At 34.7% G+C, this 25,671-nt stretch overlaps 1 protein-coding gene and 1 non-coding gene across 5 annotated transcripts in view; one reads left to right on the top strand and one right to left on the bottom strand.

Moving 5' to 3' along the window:
• LOC120775277 (glutamate receptor ionotropic, NMDA 2B) overlaps positions 1–25,671 on the bottom strand; it is a 216,941-nt gene that overhangs the window by 67,694 nt on the left and 123,576 nt on the right. Inside the window, exon 1 of one of the 4 annotated variants that reach the window (XM_040105376.1) lies at positions 16,755–16,868. The exons of the other annotated variants lie outside the window; for them this stretch is intronic. The gene's annotated coding sequence lies outside the window, so the exon portion shown is untranslated. Of the gene's footprint in view, positions 1–16,754; positions 16,869–25,671 lie in introns of those variants that run through there. 4 annotated transcript variants of the gene reach the window in all.
• On the top strand, positions 14,781–14,852 carry Trnac-gca. Its single transcript has one exon. It is a non-coding gene; the product is annotated as a tRNA-Cys (tRNA).

Genomic DNA, 25,671 nt, shown 5'->3' with positions numbered 1-25,671 from the left:
GCAGAGGCTGCTTAAGTCGGTATACCTCTGTAGTGCGTTGCGATTTTTACAATGGATAAAAGTGTTGAACAAAGAATTTGTCTCTAATTTTATATTTCTAAACAGATTTCGAGTGCAGAATCGTTCTGAATATTGAAAAAGTCATACGTTAATTCAGTTTTATCAAAAATACAAGCCTCTTCGAGTGGTACAAAGCCTTCAAAGATGGTCGAGAGATCGTTGAAGACATGCCTCGTTCTGGACGACCTTCGACCTCTTCAACTAATGAAAATATTAAAAAAGTGAAGGGTATAGTGCTTAAAATCCGTCAGGACAATGTTAGAGAAATAAAAAGACAGCTCGACATCTCTCGCGAGTTTATTCGAATGATTTTGGGTATGAAACGCGGTTTTGCTCGAGTCGTTTCGATAAAGCTGAATTTTTTTCAAAGGTAGTACCGTAAACAGGTCATGCTTGATCGTGCGAATTCCGATCACATTCATGGAGAGTATTATAACTGCCGATGAGACATGGGTTTATGAGTTTGACATGCAACAAACAAGTCAACAAAGATAAGCCGAAACAAAAAAGAACACGCTAAGGCCGCTCAAAAATCAAGGTGATGCTCATTGTTATCTTCGATATTCGTGGTTTGGTGCATCATGAATTTGTACCGGAAGGACAGACGGTTAATAAAGAGTTATATTTGGCCATTTTGAGACGTTTGCGTGAGAACGTCGAAAGCGGTCGGAGTTATGGAAGAACAATTCATGGATTTACACGGTGATATGGCATCATTGCATCGAGCCACGATTGTGACCAAATTTAAAGTCAAAAACGCAATGAATACTATCGATCAACCACCGTATTCACCAGATTTGGCTCCGTGTGATTTTTTTCTTGCTCTCCAAACTGAAATTGCCGCTCTGTGGAACGGATTTTTACTATTAGAAACACTAGAACTTATATAGACCCTTTTACGCTGACCAAGAAAGTTCGAGAACAATGAAGAAAAATTGAAGATGTTGTAATATACCGATAATTAGAGGGATAACGCTGAAGAAGCAGATTCAGCAGAAACAATTAAGTCTTCATAAGCTAATTTCAGAGGTAGTTTACATATCAAATGTACCAACTCCGCGATATCTTTAGAAAATTCTGTAAAAATATTTGGCGATTAAATTATAGAAACAGTATGTGAAATTAAGACTTAACATAGTCAACCAAGGAAAGAATATTAAAAATATAAATTTAATACAATAAATATTGTTTTCTGAGAAGCTCAAAGGAAACCAAAACCAAACAGAATGCCGCAGAAGCCACATAGAGCCCAATGAAAACAACGCAATAAATTTTCCGAGACAATAACCAAAACAGTAAACAACTAAAAAGTGTGCATCCACGCTAACTACGAACATACATACATACATATGTATGCATGTGTGTGGTAATATATACAAGCGAAATTTTTGTATGTGGTTCTTTCTGGCTTGTAGTTGGTACACATTAGTGAAGGAAAAATATTTTATTATTTAAGTATTTTCTCCATGGAGCAACTGAAGACTGCATAATTTCCAAGAATATTGTACATATTTTATAAGCATTGCGCATATGTGTCTTAAGGAAAAGTGTCCCAAGGTAAAGTGTTCTAAGATAAAGTACATATATGTATGTATGTATGAATATCTAATAAATATTATTTTATTAATAATGTACGTAAACAATTAAAATGTTTTTATTATTCTTTCCAAATTTTTTCTTAAAAAAACTATGGTCAGAGGAGAAAAAAAGAAGTGTATGGTACTCTAGTATGATTTAGCAAATCCTCAATAAGTTTTGGAGCATTCATTTTGGGCAATATGTATATTTCGAATTGTATTGTTAGAAAAACACAGAGCTCTAAGTTATTGAGTTTGCACATTATTGTATGAGAGGACTAGAAAACTAATTTAAATACTCCTTTGAAAAATTTCCTCAAATCAAAAATACTGCTGTACTTATCACCAATGTACCAGCTATTGTTTCCAATGGATACCTACTTTGATATGTTTTAAAGTGAAATGTATGATTTGAACTCAACAAAGCCGAAAGTTATTTTAAAGGACTATAACAACTATATTGCCAGAGGCTATTTGACCATGGTTGCTGTTAAACTTGCGTTGTAAACTAGAACAGTATTGTTATTTGCGGAAGGCCAGAGAAGCGAGGCTACTTGAAAAAGCACAAAAAAAGATAAGAATTTTTCACAACTAAAAAATGTGAAAGTGAACATTACTTGAAGAATTCACATACTGTTTAAAGAGTAACGATTTTTTGGAAGATCAATATTGGTAAATTATTCAATTAGAATATTTTATAAATAAATAAATAATAATACACATATCTTCTTTAAAGGTATTAAAAATGTAAAATTTATACAACTGCTCATGAGCAGCTTCCTGATTTTTCCAGTTCTTCCTACTATAATAAAGCTTGATAAGTAGTATTCTGTAATTCTCTCGTAAATAAAAATTTGGTATTCTTTAGGATTAGTCGACATCTCAGCCGAATTTTTCAAGTTCGATTCATAGCCACACAGCTCGCCTGATCGGCCTCATAATCGCGAACATCGGTGCCAAAGAACATTAATACCCAGAGCTAAAAGAAGAAACCATCATCAATCCTACGAAGAAAGGGCGATCAGTAGGAGTCTAACGACAGGTGAGGTATTATACTATTGAGCATGGTGAATAAAGTAATTGGGCAAATTAACAACATTCGTCTTTCGATTGTTTTGGTTTTGGTTGAGAAAAGAACAAGCAGGGTTTCATCCAGAATCCTCTTTCATTGACCAGGTAACATTATTGTGTTCGACAAACAGTCGAAAGCACTCGACTTCTAAAAGGCAATTACATATCATCCTTAAGCAATCTAGAACGCTTTAGTTTACAGAAGCGTCCCCCAAAATTATTTGTGGACGTTATACTTAGATATGAGTTGTCGGTTTGTACAAAAAAATCAGTAAACGAATAAAAGTAGAGGTGTTAGTTTGTAAGTGCTGTATGCTGTTTACCATCGTATATGATATAGTAATGAAAAATGGTTACTCGTTAAACGAAAGGAATAAGCTGAGCACACCAACCGTATAAAGAAGGCCAAGCCAGTTACGCAGTCAATGCGGTCTGGAATATTTAATTCCTATGCTAAGTCCATACTTCTATACGGTTGCAAAACTTGGTATTCCCGTGCTTAGCGATATTTGGCGCATTTTGTGGTCAGTCACTGTCTCCAACACAGGCTTAATTAAGGTCAACACTCTTGTTCCAAAATTCTCAAAACTAAATGAGAATGGCTTGTGAATTTTCTGACACGATATCTTGATACAATCACTCGGAACGCTATCGACTGGAATCCACAAGGCAGTCGAAATATTTAAGGTTGAAAAAAGTTGGGTCCACGTAAGAAACTAGTAAAACATCAAAACCCTGGCTGGATAAGGTAGCGAGCAAATGAGTCTGCTAGTGAACGATGGCAAGACGAAATATTTCCTGTCATCAAAGAAATAGTCGTCACTCGCGACTTAGCCTCCATGTAACTGTTCACAGTCATAATTTCGAAGTCGTAGATAATTTCGTCTATCCTGGGATCAGTATTAACACCAACAACAATTTTAGCCTCGTAGTAGGCAATTGAGAAGTAAAGTCACTCATTATTCCCATCCTGCTTCGGGTGCAGAGACATGGATTATCAGGACATCAGATTAGTTGACGTTATTAGTTTTCGAGAGAAAGGTTCTGGGAAAGATTTTGGTCCTTGGCGCATTGACTACGGCGAATACCAAGATATATGACGACATTGACATAGCTCAGCGAATTAAGAGTCAGCGGCTACACTGGCTCGGTCATGTTGTCCAAATGGATGAAAAGACTCCAAGCTCTGAGAGTATTCGATGCAGTACCAGCCGTGGGAAGCAGAGGAAGACCTCTACTCCGTTGGAAAGACCAGATGGAGAAGGACCTGTCTACATTTGGAATTTCTCAAAGAACGACTGGCGCGCTGTTGTAAACTCGACTACAACCACGTTAGCGGTGTCTACGCCAATAAAGAAGAAGAAAAAGATCGTTTCTTAAGAAAGGAGCGATTGGAATTTTAAAATCATGCGAGTATATTAAAAGCAACATCTTCCAATTATGGTAAGTCAAAAGCAAATTTAATCACAAAGTCTAAACGTGAGTAACTTCGCACACACATACTCTCATAACTGTTTATAAAAATAGCAACGCACACTGGGATAAACCAAACGCAACAAAGTAGCAGAAACACAAATACAAACAAGAGCATGAAATGAGAATGTAAAAGTTAATGGGGCACAAGTGAAAATGAAAAGCTGGCGAATGTATGCCAAACCAAGCGGCAGCAGACCGAAGCAACGTGTCTCGCCGTCGAGTCAGGAAATTTACCGAGAGCCACAAAGGCTAACAAAACCACATATGGAAAAACTTGCTGCAGAAGGCTGGCTGGGGTTGGCCGTTTGGTTGACTAATGAGAAATCAGTCCAAGTTCAGAAGTCTTCTTGCTTGTGTTCAAACGCCTGACCTACTATTGCCGTGTATATTATTGTTGTTATTGTAGTTGCTATTGCTGATGTTGCTGCTGTTCTTGCCATAGTTCTGCCTGGAATTCTTGCCAATGCCAATTAAGCGGAAAGGAATTTACGTTGCACACAGAAGCACGCACGATGTATGTATGCCGGTGTGTGTGTGTGTTTCGGTAAACAAACGCTGCCTTAACTTGAAATACCAACGATATGCAATAATATTGCATATCAACGCCTTCGGCCAGGTAGAGCGACCAGCAGTGTAAGCAGCAACCAGTAGCCGGCAACGGCAGCTGCTTCACATGGCCAAGAGCAATATTTTAAACCACAAGCGTTACCAAAACCGTAACATAATTTACCTTTAGCTATGCACACATGCATATATAAACATGTACACACAAACACATGTGTTGGTAAAACATGTATGGGTATGTGCACATACATAGTTGTATGTGTGTGTGCCGGTATTTCGGTAAATGTGCTTAAGGTTTGTTTGTGTGAGTAACTTTCGCAACATATTGACTGAGTTTCTTCGGTCGTGGCACACGATACACGCTGCAACGCGGGGTGGGGTATTTGCGCAATTCTTGATTATAACGGAGATGGCAAATATCAACACATAACTCAACCTACAGTGAAAGAGCAAACGACTGAGGCAAAATATTAGTTTAATAAAGGAGGTTATTGACTAAAAGCAAACTAGTTGCAAAAGAAAGACAGTATTATTTTTATCAATTTTTGAAACAAGAAAAAACTGCTACACCAAAACTAAATAGTAACTCTATAATTTCGTGAATATATCTTATCAAATACAAAATTTTTTCATACAAGAACTTGATTTTGATCGATCCGTTTGTAGGACAGTAACACCTTATAGTGGTCCGATATCGGTGTTTCCGGTAAATGAGCAGCTTCTTGGAGAGAAAATAACATGTGCAATATTTCAGATCGATATCTCAAAAATTGAGCAACTAGTTGGCGTATTTACAGACAGACAGTCTAAAACCACTCAGCTCGTCCGGCTGATCTTTTATATATATACAAATTCTAACTTAGTATTTTATCTATAAGAATTTTAGGAAAACTCTTTAAAAAAAACAATGAAAATAATTAACTTTTGTCAATCAATATTTTTTAAAGTTCATTAATAACATGTGTAATCTGAAGAGGATCCTTATTAGAAATGTTCCTAAGAACATAAAGTCAAGGAAAAAGTTTAGAACTAGTATGGAACTAGCAGATTTCTGATTGAAATATGACAAGCGAGATCATGTCTTATATAAATAATAAAGAATTATGAATTGCTTCATTAGAAAAAGCTGTCTGCTGGCCAATTTCTAGTGGTTCGTATTAGGTGTATGTATAAGAATATCAATATTGCTGTTTGTTGCTCGCCATTTTATTAGTATTACTTTTTTCAATATATATGATGCATACACACATTAGAGCGGGTTTATTTGGAGGGTTGAAAAAACGGAAAATCGTATATGCGAGAAATGTTCTGCGGATCATTTTGAACAACTTTGCCCAAGGGACTTTGGGTCTAAAACCGACGACTTTTAAATCAAAGGTTTTTAGGGGTCAAAAAATTTGTTCGTTAGTTTTTGTGATATCAGAAAGAAATTTAATAGATAGGTTCAGTTTGATATTCTATTGATTATTTGTCGGAATCGTTCAGATCGGATAACTACATCACATATATACCACATAACCGAAGATTTTAGCCCCATAGTTCTTAGGCAAACTTGTTCAGAATGATGCGTAGAACATTCCCCGAATACCCGATTTTATGGAAAAATAAATCGATCCCCTCTAACACACTCATCTATGTATGGTATAGTATATAAATATTTTCCATACACTTCTCAATAAATTTCAGGCTAAAACAAAAAAAAAAGGTAACTTCGGCTGCACCGAAGCTAATATACCCTTCACAGGTGCATTTCTTTTAGTAACTATGTATTCAGTTTGTATGGAAGCTATATGCTATAGTAATCCGATTTGAACAATTTTTTCGGAGTTTATATTATTACCTTAAACAGTAATCCATGTCAAATTTCGTGAAGATACCACGTCCAAATCGTTCGATTTGTATGACAGCTATATGCTATAGTGAGCCGATCTGAACAGTTTTTTCGTATATTACATTATTCCCTTAGAAAATAACCTGTGCCAACTTTTGTGAAGATACATTGACAAATGTAAAAGTTTTCCATACAAGAACTTGATTCCGATCGTTCAGTTTGTATGACAGTTATATGTTGGTCCAATATCGGCAGTTCCGACAAATGAGCAGCTTCTTGAAGAGAAAATGACGTTTGCAAAATTTCAAAACGATATCTTAAAAAATGAGTGATTAGTTCGTATATATACAGACAGACAGACGGACAAACAGACAGACAGACGGACATGGCTAAATCGACTCAGCTCAACATACTGATCATTTATATATATACTTTATAGGGTCTCCGACGCTTCCTTCTGGGTGTTACAAGCTTCTTCGCAAACTTAATATACCCTGTTCAGGGTATAAAAAGTGACATTTGTTGCGAATGTATTTCTTAATAAATATGGATTAATTAATTTTATTTAGACCATTTGTACATTATTCAGCACACTTTTGATGATATGGGGTAATTTTTATTTTTGTAACTTTTTTAGTTTATAAATTTTAGCCGCGTTTTTCTCAAAACTACTTTTTCAAAGTCCGTGTTTACTTTTATTTCGAAATTACTTGACCGATTCATTTCAAACATTGTACACATTTTCGACATATAAAATACCTCCCCCCATCGTATTTTAAATTTTTGTTTTTTTTACATTCAGGATGTTTTCCACCCAAAAAATGCAGTTTTCATTTAAATGGCCGTCAAACATTTTTAAATAAAAAAAAATTATCAGAGAACAATGAGAGGAAGATTTGATTTCAATATGAATAATTTTTTTTTGTTTTTTTTTATTTTCGGATAATACGTATCCAGCCGAGTTATGGTGTACACCGCAAAATGTTTTTTTCCCAAGACGTTCTGGGAGAAGCTTTGTTACCGGCTTAAGTTTCAACATTTCTGCATGAAAAAATTCCCCTAGATTGTCAAAAGTATGCTCTATAATGTATAGAAGGTCCGAATAAAATTAATCAATTCATTTACAAGAAATAAATTCGCAACAAATGTCTTTTTTTACCTTCAAAACCTTACCCCCCCTTAAATTCTTGGTCATAACCAGGCATGCGAATTTTGTAATTAATTTTTTAATTTATTAAATTTATTTAATTCATCAAGTTTTTTTATTAATCCAAAATTTTTTAATTACAAAAAATTTTAAAATCAAAACTAAAAATTGATAAAATAGTTTTTAATTTTAAAATTAGAACACCAAAAAAAATCTTCCGTATTAAAACCTGGAATGAAAATTGATGAAAAGGGAAAGACTTACATATTTTTAATTGAAACACTATAATTAAAAATAGTTTAATCTAAAAAGACAAAGTATGTTAAACTTCTTTTAATTTAAGTTTTTCTTTTACAAAGATAACCAATTTTTTTTCTATTGTGCATTTAGTTAAATTTTTAATTTTTATCTGATTTTGGGGATTATAAATTTAGAAATAATTTTTAGAAATGCAGAACAAAAAAAATTAATTTAACTGTTAATTTAATTGTATTTATAATACATTATTTGCAACTTTGGTCATTCGTCATAAAGGTAAAAAATAATAATATCCGAATTTTCTAATTAAAAAAATTCAGATTAAAAATGTATTTTAAAAAATCCTAAATACTCTTACTAAAGAAACTTTTGATTGCAAAATCAAAACTTAAAATTGACAAAATAGTTTTTAATTTAAAAATTAGGGGAACAATTACAAAAAACATTTTTCTTATCAAAACCTGGAATGAAAATTGATGAAATCGGAAAGACTTACATATTTCTTGAATAATTTTTATTCGTTTGTAATCCCAGAAACGATTTTTTAATTTCGCTTACCGGACTAAAAAATAAATTAAATAATTTATTATTTTTAATTTTAACCCCAACTACCGGATTAAAAAATAAGAATTAAAAATTTTAGACCCATGCAAATAATTAAAAAATGAAAAGAATTTGTTTTAGAATTCACATTTTTTCACGTTTGCGTATTTGATTCAAATCACAAAAATTATATTCTCAATTTCAAATTTTTAATCTCAAACATCGTGGATAAAGAAATGAATTTTAATTCCAACATCGCAATCAAAAAAATGAAAATTGAATTTTAAATCCAAAAAAGTTCAACCAAAAAATTCGCAACCCTGTATATTAGGCGCCACTATCGCTATTAGGTCGGAAACCAACAATAATCCTCTCAGCTGATTTACTCTAAAACTTTCCACTTCACTTGTGTTTGCTTGCTCTTCCACAAGTGAGCTAACCACAATTACCGTCTCCCCAAGGTATAACATTCCACAACAAATAAAAAAAAAACAATACTTAAAATACTTATTACACTTACAAAATACACCTTTACAAGTCAAAATAAAAGAAAATTGAGACAAATATCGACAATGTAGTCGCAAGAGGCACGCGCTAGTCACACTAACTCGCTCACTTAGTCGCTTACTCAATGATGCATGACAGTTAAAAGGAAATATAAACAAGCAAGTACATAAAAGTGGCAACAACTATGAATATTACCAACATCAGCAACATCATTACCACCTATTGTCAATGAGTAACGGTGTGCACACCTTGCACACAACAACAAGAATTTCAACAAAAACAAGAACAACAACACAAAGCAAGTATAAGTTGGCGGCAACTACAGAAGTGGCAAAAGAGAAAAGCCAAAGCCAAAGCCGGCGAAATTCCCAAGGGTAAACGCATGACTGGGCGAAAGATGAATGGAAGATGGCACAACGGATGGCAGCAATTGAGGCGGAAAGGCTGCATGGATGTTGCCAATACGACGAATATTACTAATGTATCGTTTGCAGTGAGGTTGTTTCTGTTTTTGTTGTTTTTTCCTGTGCTTTTTTATTGTTATTCTTTTTTCCCACCATAGCACTGATTGCTGTTGCAACTGTTGATTTTGCTTCAATGCGACTTTTTTCGTTAGCTTCTTCAAGCCTTGTGTCGTTTCCAGGTTAAATAACGAATTTCCATATTTCTTATGCACAATCATTTTCTTTCTTTATTTTTTGTTGTTGTTCCTTTTTGTCAGTCAAGCCCCATGTGTGTTACTTTAGGGATTTACTCATTGGCCTTACTGCAGAAGTGAGTTGAATAAAGATATGCGAAACGGTATACGCATACTTACACCCATATATTTCAATCAACATTAGGGTGTGTCAAAAACTAATGATCGAATTTATGGGTTTAAATTAACTTATTTGTGGAAAAATATTGCTTTTCGAAGTTTTCAAATTTATGTACGAGTTTTTGAATCAAAAATTTAATTGAATTTGTCAGAGGTAGTTTTTTTAGGAAATTTTTTGCTCTATAAAAATCGACAATGTAAATAGTTTTATCCCAAAAAGGTATAGTTTTTTATAAAAATAAAGTTCTTTTACATGTTATTTATATGAGAAGCTATGAACTCTCACTGCCACCTGCTAAAGTCAACCTAAAATTTTTGCTTGCAGGGATATTTCTATTAAATTTGCCAAACAAGTTTTTAACATTCAGAAAGAAACGTCGGAGATCCTGTAAGTTTTTTGATAAGAGCGCTACAAAAGTCAAAGGCGTCAAGTCGCACGACCGAAGCGGCCAATTGACTGGGCTATTCATTGATATAACACGTTCGTCCTTTTGAAACCACACATTGTCCATGTCCATATCATCCCATTCTGGCCAAAAATATTCGGTTCTCATTGAGCGGTAGCGATTCTCATTCACAGTAACGTGCCGTTCTTGATTATCACGAAAGCAGTACGGCCCAATGACGCCGCCGCCTCATAGACCGCACGAAACCGTAATTTTTTCGGGATGCAATGGTGACTCTTGCAGTACATGTGGATTTCTGCCTCAACAATAACGTATATTTTGCTTATTGACGAAGCCATTCAGCCAGAAATTGGCCTCATCGCTAAAGGTGATTTTTCGATGAAAATCATCATTTTGAAATTGTTGCTCAGCCCAAGCGGCTTCAGTTCTTGTGTCAATTTGATCTTGTAAGGATGTAGGCCAAGATCTTTTCGCAAAATTCGCCACAACGACGTCACTGAGATGCCCAACGCTTGAGAACGACATGTGAGAGACTGATTTGGTTCTTCCTCAATTGATGCGCTAGCGGCAGCAATATTCTCGACACTATCGGCACTTCTTTGTCGCCTTTGGATTCAACTTTTTTCACTAAACGCTCAATTGTTGATCTGACAGGACAATTATGACGTCCATAAATTGGACGTAGCGCTCTTAAAGTTGAGGCCACTGACTCCCGTAATAAATTTTAATAATATCGACTCGTTGTTAGATCGAACTGCTTTCCATGATGAAAGGGCAAACCTTACTAGAGAGCGGAAAAAACATGGCGTCATTTACTGTCCCTATCGGTCTAATTTTGTGGCGTCCCTATTGAAAACCCCGTCATATATATAAATGATCAGCCTGATTAGATTAGTCTAAGTAGCCTTGTCCATCTGTCTATATATACGCGAACTAGTTCCTTAATTTGCACACTTACTTTTTTCCCTAATAAGATCGGACCACTAGAACATAGAGCTGCCATACAAACTGCCCGATCAAAAACAGGACATACCTTTTTTGCTACAAGAAAATCACCTGTGAATGCTATCATAGTTTCGGTAAACCAAACTTGCCTTGTAGAGATGCATTTTAACCAATCAATGCGATGGGTTTAATTTTTGGCTCACCCTAATGTACATAGTATGCACATATCATAACAAAAATGATAAAGTAAGCATAAGACAACGAGCCTTAATAAAATACTCACAGCAGCCGGCAAACAAGCAACTTGACAGAGGCCCACAAGAGGCTTGTGAATTAAGTGCGAAAAAGAAACGTGCACATCCGGTTGGCGTTGTTGGTTTTTCGGTTGGTCTTTACACTGCTTGCGAAATATTCACGGTGATAACGTTCATTTCCACCAAGTAATATCTAAAATGCATATACATATATACAAAGATATATGTATGTATATGTACATATATACAAATTTATATACCATAGATACATATGTATGTGTATATGTGTTCACCCTCAGCAAAAGGTGATTTACTTGGGGCCCCTTCAGCTTAACGCCACAAGTGCCTGAAGCGGCTTTGCTGTGCGCCTAAAGCACTTGGCTTCTTGGTAACTTTTTTAAATTTTCATGGCAATGCATTTTTATGCAATTTTCATTCATTTCGAAAGTTTTATATAATAGCCTCTAAAATGCGCCGCTTGCATACGGCCCATTCTTGGGAGGGCAATAATCTTTGTGGAGCAAAGAAAAAAAATTACCACAAAGAAAAACTTTATTTGAACTTAAGTATGCTCTTGCAATGTACATACGAGTATGTATGTATGTATTTAAATCCTTAAAAGTGTCAGTTTCAAAGAAAGGTGTGTGAAGTAATATTAAGAAATGGCCTTACTCTATTTTCGCCGAAGTAGAACTTTAAAGTGATTTATAGTAAGTAAAACTATTTAAAAGAGAATGTGATGCATTCATGGGAAAGTCGAAAACTCTCTCATAATTTATTTTATATTGAGTTTCATTGGTTAAGTAGCCATTCGAAAAATTTTGTGCAAATAAATCAGGGCAGGTTTTTGGTTGCTAGATATTCACTTGCAAGTAAACGAATTTTTTAGTAATTTCGTTTTTTATTTTGTTTTTGGGGAGCCATCTTATTTAATTAATAAATAAAAAAATTACTTTAATAATTGTGAAAAATTTTGGATACCCCTTTGCCCTAGCGGATTTCAATGTGGACCTTCGTATAATGATTTTTGGTAGTGAAGAATTTTATATATTTACACTTCAGTGTGGCTCATTTAAAATACTATCTTCTTCTTCTTAATTGGCGTAGACACCGCTTACGCGATTATAGCTGAGTTAACAACAGCGCGCCAGTCGTTTCTTCTTTTCGCTACGTGGCGCCAATTGGATATTCCAAGCGAAGCGAAGCCAGGTCCTTCTCCACTTGGTCCTTCCAACGGAGTGGAAGTCTTCCTCTGCTTCCCCCGGCGGGTACTGCGTCGAATACTTTCAGAGCTGGAGTGTTTTCGTCCATCCGGACAACATGACCTGTCTGCTAATTCGCTGAACTATGTCGATGTCGTCGTATATCTCGTAAAAAAAAAAAAAAAAAAAAATATCTAAAATAATATCTAAAAACTTCGTGTGAAAATTTCAAACATATCAAATCGATCAGTCTAACCCTTTCGGAGTTTCCGACTGTATAAAAAAAGGCGTTAAAACGAGTTTAAGAATTTTCGAAACCTCTTAGTCAAAAATCCTGAAAATCGTATCCCCGAAACTATTTGTTGGACCAGCTTCAAACTTTCCGACTAAGGACTACTTTTCAACTATAAATTGCGGCAAAAAAGTACACCTGAAATTGTAAATTATATTCCCCGGGTAAATGATATCTCAAAAAAATGTATTTTGCGATGTTGGCAGGACTCTTCTTAATTGCTGTGACAAATATGAGCGCGATCTGTTAACCAGTTTGTTTATAGCAGCTGCTCAAGTCGGTACACCTCAGTAGTGCGTTGCGATTATTGCAATGAATTAAAATATTGAATAAAGAATTGGTCTCAAATTTTGTATTTCTAACCAAATTTTCTGTGCGGAATTATTGCGAATGTTGGAAAAGGCTAATGGTGATTCAGTTTTATTAAAAACACAAGCCCTACGAGTGGGACATAGCCTTCAAAGACGGTCGAGAGATCGTTGACTACATGCCTCGTTCTGGACGACAATCGACTTCTTCAACTGATGGAAATACTGACAAAAAAAGTGAAGAATATGGAGCATGATAATCGCAGGCAAGTGTTAGAGAGATGGCAAGAGAGCTCGGCATCTCTCGCTAGTCCGTTATAATGATTTATGTCGATATTTTGGGTATGAAACTTCTTGCTCGAATCGTCCCGACAAAACTGAATTTTTCCAAAATGAGTCCCGCAAACCGGTATCTTTGGACATGCTTGATAGCGCGAATTCCGATTCCACATTTATGGAGAGCATTATAACTATAAGACATGGGTTTATGAGTTTGACATGCAAACAAGTCAACAATCATCGAAATGGAACCCGTTTTCAGTCGTTCGCAAAGATAAAAAAAAAAAAATTCGCTGAAGGAGCTGTATACCACCATAGAAAGTGCTTATGAAAAGTGTTTCCGAGGACTGGAAAATGGTTGGCTTAAGTGTATTACATCTGGTGGGGATTACTTTGAAGGCGACAAAATAAATATTGATGAATAATTAAATATTTTGCGTTTTATTTACATTTTTCCCGAACTCTTTTGTCACAATGTGTGTACATATACATACACATAAATATTTTATAAGGTCTCCGAATTTTCCTTCTGGGAGTTACAAACTTTGTGGCATACTCAATATACCCTGTTCAGAGTATAATAAAATTATTTTTGAAGCACCCTAATATGAATGCAAACGCTAACATGAACATATGATATGAGTTTATACATACTTTGTACATACATATGTACATATGTATGCACTATATCTAATCAACGCAATATGTCTAAAATGTTAAAATACGTCTGCCACATTACGTCATCTAATATTAATCAATTGAAACATACGAACATACAAATGTATGTCCATACATGTATGTATGTATGTCCATATGTTTATGTACAAAATTAAATATTTTAAGTTTTCGTCTCCTTCCTTAAAATTCAAAGATAAAGTTATATGACCAAAAAAAAACAGCGGAACGCTTTAAAAATTGCCGTTAAGTATGTACGTATGTATGCAAAATAATTACAAAAAAGCTTCATCCATACATATATTTTTACATACATAAGTACAACATATGCGCTGATGATAATTTTAATTCTGATAATGTCAACTAAAATTTCCAATTTATCAGTGATTTTGTTTGTACAAACTAAAAATTAATTGGTACTATGCACCCAGCTTGTAGAACAAATAACAAATAAACATATATCTACACACACACCCACATGTGTGAACAAAGAATTGTGAGTGCTTATTGATAGAACGTTTGTCAGCCAGCGTAGTGTTTTGTGCATTTGGCGCATTTCTAGTATGTGGGGATATAGCTCAGTGGTAGAGCATTCGACTGCAGATCGAGAGGTCCCCGGTTCAAACCCGGGTGTCCCCTAAATAAAATTTTTGTTTCACATTTGTTTTAAAGGAAGCTTTTTTTTGCTTTTTGATTTTATAAAATTTAAACTGAAATGTAGGAGATAAATATTGTATATAAAATAAATAAAATAAATAAATAAATAAATAAAATAAATAAATAAAATAAATAAAATAAATAAATAAAATAAATAAATAAAATAAATAAAATAAATAAATAAAATAAATAAATAAAATAAATAAAATAAATAAATAAAATAAATAAATAAAATAAATAAATAAAATAAATAAAATAAATAAATAAAATAAATAAATATAAATAAATAAATAAATAAAATAAATAAAATAAATAAAATAAATAAAATAAATAAGTAACAAACTGCGTTTTGTTGGTATAAAAATGAAATAATTCAAAACTCACAAATAAAATTGAATATTCAATAGACACAATTTTATAATCCGTTTGTGTTTTGAAATAAATATTATTGTGTTACTACAAGGCTTAAATTAAATATGAATATTACACATATTTGAAAAACACTGTGAATTGTTGATTTAGATTTCAATGTTTCGTATGAAAAACACTCAACCAAAGTTTTATTTACTTAAAAGTACAGAAATCTAAATCTTATGCAAGGATATTAAGTAATGAAGAGTTAAAAATTATTTGATTTATTCTATGTAAATATTACCACAAGGCAAAAGAAAGATAACTTTGCCCAAAAATAGGCATTGAGCTTTTATCAGAATAAAACACAATATGTCGTAAAATAGAACTATTGTTTGTTGAAAAAATAAAGTAACAAATAAAGATTTAACTTGTTCTTACGGTCAAAATTGCTAATAAGACTTTATTGAAATACTAATTATTATTTGCAAACCGCCCTGACGGATTCTGGCTATAATAGTAGAATTTCATATAGCTTTGAGAAGATCTAAGAATCACACCTAGTTTTAAATGAAAAAAAAAATGATTTTTTCTGTGTGTGTGTTCTGTGTATAGTTCTCCATCCATGTCCAATTCAACTTGATTTTTTTAAAATCGTCACCATTTTGTAAATTTTTGTACCTCTGCACCCTTAGGTCATTTTATGGACAATTCCCGTGAGAGTTAATTTTAGGTTTCAGCCGTAGTCTCTGCAGCACCGGACGGCAATTTCTTAGCGCTCTAGTACATACATATGTACATATGTATGTAAAGTTAAAGTTTTTCTTCAAAAATTTGACTGTGTAGTCCCAAAACATGTATAAATATGAATACATTTAAATTTAAACAATTGATACAGTAAAGTTTTTGTTTAATTCTTAAAAATCAACTTTTTAGGCTGTTAGACTATCATACATACATACATATGTTTGTGTGCCCTTTAAAATGACAAAGTAGAGAGACTAATTGACATTCTATCAATTTATTTGTCTTTAAAATTAAACTGATAAACAGTCAAAGCGTTCCCGTAAGCTCTATGAAAAAATTCATTTTCTTAAGAAAATATCTAAATTTTTAACTTTAATAGTGAATCGAACATTTAACCAAATTGAAACATACATATGTTCAATTCACAACCTGTCGTAAAGCATCGTAAAATCGTAAAATTACAAATTTTTGCACTTGTTTTTTTATAATTTTACGATTTTACGATGCTTTACGACAGGTTGTAAATTGCTCAATAGTAAATCTGACTGAATGAAATTTAAAAATTTCAGGAAAATATCGCAACAGAACGTACATTTTATTAGCTTACGATAAATATTTATGTTAAATAAAATTAATTTATTAAAATTTTTTGAACTGTCAAAAACAATAGTATAAAATAAATACAAAATAATAAAAAAGCGAAATTCAATAAAAATAAAGCACAATAATACAAAAGAAAATGAAAAATGAAAAAATAAGAAAAATAAAAAACAAAACTTGACTCACCCTATTTTTCCTATTAACTGAAATATCATTTACTCAAATTTACTCCCACATTTCTTCTCCAAAATGGCTTCTTACTTTGAGCTACTCGTTACTTTTTCGTTAGCAACATTTTTTCAGTTTTCACAATTTTTGATGCATTTAGTGCTACGACTCGTCAAATGTCGGCCATCTTGTGAAGCTGCATTGCAATTTTGTATGCATAATTAAAATATGTTAGGAGATAATTGAAATACTTAACATACCTTCTTATTTTCAATAAGTATGCGCATAAACTAGTTATAAATAGTGTAAAAGCACAATTCAATAATTAAAATCACAATCAAAAAATTATTTTAACACTGAATCAAGCAAATTGCAACACGCTCAAACAAATAGAACTTAACACTGCTGATGCGCAAACGAGACTGAGGAAATAAAGTAACAGTTACGGATATAGCGAGTGAAGTTCATAATAAATCATTGGAAAGCTGGTAGATTTCTAGACTAACTAGCAGAAAAGTATGCTACAAAATGCTAAAAATATTAAATGCAAAATACCGTACGTTCCTAATTTTTACGTTCTTGGCTTAATATGTTCGATCTATTTACTCAACAGAAACATTTATTGCATACATTTCGGCATTATCCTTGGAGAGCCTTTTCAAACACTATCCACAATTCCAGTGAACGTGCATTCATTTATCTTTGACAAACAATTAACGGTAGAGGAAAGTTTCCACAACGAAACACACTCTTTCCTATTATAATTTGTTCAACTACATAAGTATGTATGTATGTATGTATGTATCTTCTCTCGGTGGAAAGCATGTGAATGAGAGTATGTAATCATCGCGTCGGCTAGGTGCAAGTTTGTGTGCGAACCAACACAAATGAAAACGAAAATTTGAAATTAATTGCAATCAACTACAAATCTGGCACAAACTTGCTGCAATTTGATTTCGCTGGCATTGGAAAAGAGTGGGAATATTTTTGAAGCACTAACTCTTTTCTATTTATTTAAGCCAATAAATTAGTTTAATTAAATTAAACATTTTTATTCAAAAATAATGCAAAACAAGGTAGAAAGAAGGTTGTCAATATTTGAAGAAAAAAGGTAAATAATAAAATGGACGACAGAAACACTGGAAAAATATTTTAGTTGTGTAGTTTTGAGAAAATCGTGTTTAAAGATAAACATATAGAGCTGTTTGAACTAAGCTAGCTAGGGGTGATAACTCAGAAACTACTTGAAAAACCAATTAAAAATTTTAGTATATCATTTTCAACGGAATAACCTATGGAGAAAAAGTTTAAAATTTTCACAGTAGATGTGCCCCCAAAAATTAAATATGAACATGCGTTTCCTGCAGATTTTCGATACTGATATTTATGAGAAAGTTCCCTATTTTTTCTTCGATCTCCATTTCTCTACTCATTTCAATTACTTTCTTCTGTTCTCTTGGAAAAATGTCCCATTGAAATTAATGAGTTTTTTCATGTAAGACATTACACAGCTCTTGTGAATGGTAAAAACATCAATGATATAAACAATTAAAACATATTTTTTTTATAAACTTAATAACTTATACTTAATAAGGTTGTAGTGAAAATTGATTATTTCAGTTTAAAGCCATTAAAATTACATTAAAATGGCAACAAAAAACACAAACAAATCTGGTTTCAGAAAAATATTTTTAGGCCATCGAATTGAATTTCCGCATAAATCTCTCATTAATACAGGGTTTTTGTTTGGAAAATAATGACTGATTTTCTTCTGCTGCGACTGTACTTCGGAGCATACGCGCACCGACTGGATTCGGTAGAGGGCGTTCCTAGCTAACAAACGAGTGGCTGGTCAGTTGTCTCCGAGCACCTGGAGAGCGTTTCTGTGAGTGGTGCAAGCTGAAAATGCAGCGTTCGTTAGAGCAGAGGTACACGATTAAATTCTGTGTAAAACTCGGTAAATCTGCGACAGATGTTTGATATGATCACCATGTCTTTTTGGAGAGCAAATTCAAAGTGGAAACGATGCTCATTGTATTTTTTGAAATCAAAGACACCGTCCACTATGAACCTGTTCCTCCTGGACAAACCGTCAAAGCCAAGCTTTACGTCGAAGTCCTCAAAAGACTGAAACGAAGGGTCAATCGGGTCCGACAAGACATCGCAGCCGATTGGAAGTTGCATCACGACAACGCCCCGGCTTACACCGCCTTTTTTGTGAACAGCTATCTAACCAAGGACGCATCCCAACGGATCCGAAGCCGCCTTATAGCCCAGATGTGGCAAGCATTTTGAGACGACAGAGGGGATCTAATCACCTCTCAAGACTATTCCGCAGAATGCCTTCCGTGACGCCTTCAATGCTTGAAAATCGCGCTGGCAGCGCTATATCGACGCAGAAGGAGCCAAATTTTAAAGTTTTTAAAGAATTGTAACGATTGGTTCAATAATTTATTTAAATCCACTCAGTCCTATTACTTTCCGGACAAACCCTTCAGTATGTATTTTTATAAGTATCGCAATTTTAATGATAGTAATTTAAATAATTTCGGATGCTTGTCGCTTATACATATGTAATTTCGTCTTATCGAAAAATTTTATTGTACTTAAATTGAGCTCTAAATATCCTTTTGCAATTGCCACACTTAATGGTACTTGCTTTCGTACAATGACCCGTGACGTAACAGTCCGCATCGCCTATTTTGAGAAACCATTAGCAATATTAGCAAGCCAATGGCCACAAAAAAAAAACAGCTTAGTCACAAGCGTAGGAGTTGACCAGCGTCAGATGGACGTAAGAATTCCTGCGAGAAGTGAAAATGCAAATAAATGTGCAAGTAAAAATGCCACCAAACAAGCGCAAAAAAAGGTAGCCACAACTACACTTTGGGTGCAATTTTATGAGTAAATTTCATATTTTAGACTTCGCCCTTTTGCGCAGTTCGTTTTTACACAATTTTCAATAAATATTTTAGTAATCACAACATGAAATGCGCCATTCAACCATAAAATATTACATATCTACTTGCCAGCTTTGAGCGTAGGCTCTGCACTGACGGCATGTTCCCGTTGATGGACCCCAAAATGCTTTCGTTGCGGTTGTCTTAGTCGCTTAGTGCTTTGGCGCTTAGTTGGCCAAAATTATCGGGCATTTTCAGGTTGAGTGAGACGCTACAAATTTTGCACTTGTTGACTTGTGCAACGGGTGCGAAGCGGTAAGGTGTGGGTAAGTGAGTTACGGCCTTGGTTTCGAGTTGGTTGCGCGCAAGTGCTTTTTAGCTTTCGCGCCACATAAAATGTCTGCAGACAGCTTTTTTTCGCTCTCATTAACAAGTCGTTATGCTGACAGCACGGCAGAGTGCACATGACGCACACACACACACACACTTACAAATACACGAAGCATCAAGCGCAGAAAGCGTCAACGCCAGAGCGCTTTGTTGGCACTCAGCTCCAGGTTGGCGCTTCAATCAGGAGCAATTTTTCGCACATTCGATACCCACTTATAAACTGAAATTTGCGTGTGTATATTTGTGTTCAAATACTAATTTTTAGTGGGCCAAATTTTCAAGAAATAAATGGAATTTACAGACGAAGCTCAAAGTGCCTTGTCACACACACACACACACACTGCCACAAATATCTACTGATTCGATCAGCACACACTTTGAGCCAATCAAGAAGATGTACAAACAGTAGTGGAAGTGGTAGTAGAAGAAGAAGATGGCACTTGTGCATGAGTTGACAGCGAATTGCCGTTAGTTGGGACGGTAGTGGCGCGTAGCTGAAAGCAGCAAACTGAAAACTTTGATAATAATATTACCAATACTCCACTTCACTATTTCCAAACTCCTTCCACACTTCCGTTTTTTTTTTGCTCTATCATCGGCATTTACACGCATTTACTTTGCTCCTTATTCTTCATTCACTTTCGCTCGCCCTCAATTTGTGAACGGATGACCTCAATACCGGTTGCCAACGCTGTGGGCTGCCTGTGCGGCCAGCCGTTTGGTGGGCTAGTGGCTGCTGCCAGTGCTGCCACTGCCTGCTTTTTAAGTTGTGGTATTTGAGTTCGGAAAAGTTTGGCTGGTTATGCTTGAGGTTGTCGTTAACAGCGCATAATATTGCTTTGCGTTGATGTTAGATGAGATAATAAGGTTGGTATGTATGTGTATAGCAGCTTCTCGCTTCTCTTTTACATAAACTCTTCTACTACTACGTGGACTATGCTTCGCTAGTGCCGCTTTTCGCCTGTGGCGCATACTTTAGAAAATGTTTTTCTAGTAAATCTTATTAAAAACTCGCGTCAGCACTTTGCTGAAGAGAAGCTGGGTACACTGCGCTCCGAAAGTTGCATATTTGCTTTGCTCAGGAAGAATTCGATCAATTTGTTGTGTTGGTACAAGCGTGTAGTGTTTCAAATGGCTCGCATAAATGCTGTGTCATTTTAGTTATTCCCCCACAACAACATTTCTCACTAACAGATGCCTTAAACTCCTCTTTTCAGTCTGAATTGAAAGGTTTACAACCTGAATGACGATCAAAGAAGTTGAGTTCTCAGAAGTAGGAAACCTTTTATAATCTATGCACATGTGCGGAACGGTGGCTGATTATCTTTCTTGTAAATATTTGGTTATATACTAGCCGCGGTAAGTATGAGGAAGATTGTTCGCTTCTTCCCTTTGAAAAATACATCCACTTTCAGCATGAGGAAAACATGCACAGAGCCAATATGAGCGAAGAAGATATCAAAGGATTCATACTTCAGGGGGTAACCACGCAAGTGGTAGTCCACCCACAGCTTTGGCTGCGACAGGACCACAGATTCTGGAGGCTCTCAAATAAACGAAAAAGTGCATCAAGCACCACTTTAATTGGAAATGGCAATCCTGTCCGAGAGACTGGCAAACGCTTCGAGGTCGCTAGAAACGCAGCACGCCAACAACGAATACTGGCTGCGGAATCCAGCTCTAAGTGCAGTGTAGTCTTCCCCGAAAATAAGAGACCTCTGGAGCCAGATAAACAACTTCTACCACTCGAGGTTACTACCATGTGCCAAGAAGGCGAAGCAAGTTGCTTCAACAACAAAACACCAATAACAGTAACAACAGAGCGAAGCATCACCCCGCTTTCAAGGAACTGACTGAGCGGAACATCAAAAGACTATCAAGCTTGATTGAAGAATAAAAATAAAATCATTACTAATGAGACAGAGGGGAATTGGGAGTCTTACGCAAAGGCGACAGTGTCAGACCCGGAGGGAACATGTCGGTGGAGCAACAGAACCTGTTTGAGGCGGCGTTCAGCGATGGTCAAAGGAATTTAATCCTGTTGTTATCATTGAGAAGGTTGGTCTTCAATTAATTTTAAACATATTTCCATATATACCAATATGACCAGTAATAAAGTCAGCAACATCGTTTGTGAAAAAATAATTATAACTGAAAGTTTAAGATGAAAAGTTCAAAACGTTTCTATGAGATAAATTAAACCATATGCTTTTAAGATAGACCTAACCTTCAAAAGACGTGTATACATATATATTTCCGGAGCTGGTGAACAATTGATTCGTGAGATAAAGAGTTTTGAAACTTCTTTACTTTTTTCACAAAACAAAGTACTAGTGATAGCAAAAAGAGGTTTTGAGCCGTTCCGTTCAAAAGAGGAGAGATAAATATTTGATTCATATCAAGATATCGTTTAGGCTTATTGGTCTTGAAAATTTAGTTATGCCAAAAGTATCGAATGAATGTATAGAGCTCCGACTATTATATAGCAACATTGGAAATATTAAATCATTCCCATTTGAGGCAAGAAAATATTTTCTTCATATGAAAATCAATGGAAATTATAGCAGAATGCCATTAATTTGGTTTAGAAATGTTTTAGTATTTATCGTTTCTTAAATTCTGGAGTAGAGAGAGAGAGGCAGTATTGTTCTCAGTTACCACGAGAATGATCACTGGAAAGAAACTTAGGGACAATGAAATAGAAACCGCGACTGAGGCTTACTTTAAAGCGAAAGACAATTTGTACTACAAAAATGGTATCAAAAAGTTGAAGGTTGTTTTAATTACTGTATCGTTTAAAATGGCAGCTGCCTCAAAACAAAAAAAAACGATGTTGTCAAAAAAATGTGATTTTCTTTAAACCGATTCGTATGCTATAAATTATGCTAATCTTCATAAAGGTTCGTAAAAATGCCTACTTAGTCTATCTATTATCTTATTATATAAATTTTCACTTACAGTTTTGTGTTTAAAGTTAGAGTAGTTACATTCAATTTCACATACCTGAAAAGAGAAGAAAGGTAAATAGTTTCGCTTTTTTTAACGAGTTCAGATATAGAACAATAACATCATATGGTAATATTAAAAGTCATAATTGTTGTTATAATTACAAAAAATCTTGGTAGGTAGAGACATAAAAGTGACATACAACCTACTCCTTTATATATATAGGCAGCACTTGCCTGTCCCTGTGCAATGAACCGTGATTTAAAAACAAATGAAATAAGTGTAACTTTAGTCGCAGAGAAGGTCAAGTTTAGCGGAATTTATTTTAAAATCACATACTGGCCTGTTTGAAGGAACATGTTTCTATATAAATATTTTTAATCAAAGGTTCGGGGAGTAAAGGAAATAACTCAAATCCAGTTTACAAGCTCTTGGTATTAGTAGACTCATCAATATTTGGAAATTTAGGTCTTTGCCAATGCGTCATCCTTTCAAAAGTTCTTATATATGACAACAACATTGAAATTGTTGTTCGGAAGTCGCAGAGTAAACGGATAACAACAATGATAAAAAGTGCAAAAACAAAGTAAACTGAGAGTATGGAAAATATAGTAAAATATCTGGCATTCTTAAAATCGTGATACATTTTCACAACTATAATGAGTTGGTAGGACTTTTCTTAATTACTGGTGCCTTGCAATATGGAGGCGCCATCTGTCAACCAGTTTGTTTACAGTAGCTGTTTAAATCGGTACACCTCAGTAGAGCGATGCGATTTTTACACAATGCTACGAGTGGGGTACGAAGCCTTCAAAGACTGTCTAGAGAGATCGTTGAAGACATGTCTCATTCTGGACGACCTTTGACCTCTTTAACTTATGAAAAGAATAAAAAAAGTGAAGGATATGGTCTTTGAAAATAGCCAGGCAAGTGTTAGCGAAATGGCAAGAGGGCTTGTCATCTCTCGCGAGTCCGTTCGAATGATTTTTGTGGATATTTTGGGTATGAAACTCATTCTTGCTCGACTCGTTACGATAAAGCTGAATTTTTGTTTAAAGAGTACCTACCATAAACAGGTCTCTTTGGACTTGCTTGATCACGGAAAATGACTTCTTTCCAAACAGAGGACCGTAAACAGGTCTCTTTGGACATGCATTTGACTTCTTTCCAAACAGAGGACCGTAAACAGGTCTCTTTGGACATGCAGCTCCGTGGAACCCGTTTCCAGACGATCGAAGAGATAAAACAAAATTCTCTAAAGGAGCTGAAGGCCATACCAAAAAATGCTTATGAAAAGTGTTTCGAGGACTGGGAAAATCATTTGAATGAGCGTATTACATCTGGATAATTAAATATTTTGCGTTTTATCCACAATTTCCGAGTACTTTTTTGTCACAAAGTAAGTATGTACTTTTTAAAATAGTGGCACATTTTGACATGCCATATTTTCTTATTATTCAGTAGAATTCATTCTCGTTGAGATAATTGTTTGAAATTAATGCAGTCCCTTCTCAAATAAAACAATGAAACGAAAAAATTTGCTGAATATCCTTACTTATTATTAGTTAATTTTCCACTTCATGAGACAACCGCACCGAAAAGATACAGAGAGCTATAAATTTAATTGTAAAAATATACATAGTTAATTAAAGCCTTGCTAAAATGAAATTTCGCGCCACTATACTCTTTGAATATGACCCTCTTTGGGTTTGGTGGGTCGTATGAGTAACTTCTTACTGAACTGTCAAAGAACTACTAAATTTAGATGCATATTTATTACCTTATAATTTAGTGCTTAATATGTGCATATTTGTATAATCAGTTCATATGCAATTATATAGGCGTTCAATCACTACATTCGTTACTTTTACAACATTTGTGCAGCAGAGTGAAATGATTGGCAGTTGAGAGAACTCTAATTTCCAAAAAATTTAATGTACATATATTTGATTACCAAAAAGTATTGACATCTGAATATATGTTTTTAAATTACTTTCAATTTATTTAATAGTACCAAATTGTAAAATGTTTTGACTCAAACTTTCTACAAAGCAACGCCTTTGAGTTAAGTTCGAACGAAATTGCTGCCACACGACACTCAAGCAAACAAAACTGCGACATATGTATGTACATATATGTATGTATATACAAGTAAACATATGTAAGCATTTGGCGCCAGTGACTAGTGTAAAGCGACTATTTCATATATATTCGTATATTGGAAGAAAAAGCTTGCTGCTCTCTGTAGTAGCGGGTATATTAGCTATTGCGTGTTGTTCTATTTATTGTCGAATTGCAAATATTGAATGTGGTGTTAATACATTCGAGATTGAAATTGAGATTTAGAGCAACTATGGATAAGCGTTGCTCTGGTTGGATATACATACATATGTACATATGGTGTATGGAGTAGCTGCTACAGAATTCACACGCCTCAAGGGCGCACTGTGTGCTAGTTGGCAGTCGCATGCCTGTTCGTTCGGTCAGTTGGGTGGTTTGTTAATCAGTTGGGATGCTGGACATTTGGGGTGAGACCCGAAAGCCCATGGCATTTTAGGTCAGTCACTTGCGTGCTGAGGTCAGCAAAAGACTGGCAATGGGCTTAAATTCGATTGGCTAAAGAAAGAAATATTCATTAAAGTGCTTCATTTGCTGGTTGCTTTATTTAACTGGCATCCATACATTAATGTGGCAATTTC

The sequence above is a fragment of the Bactrocera tryoni genome, chromosome 4 (genome assembly GCF_016617805.1).
Source record: "Bactrocera tryoni isolate S06 chromosome 4, CSIRO_BtryS06_freeze2, whole genome shotgun sequence".
In the NCBI taxonomy this organism is placed as follows: domain Eukaryota; kingdom Metazoa; phylum Arthropoda; class Insecta; order Diptera; family Tephritidae; genus Bactrocera; species Bactrocera tryoni.
Note: the sequence above shows the minus strand (reverse complement) of the source record. Positions and strands in the feature narration are given on the sequence as shown.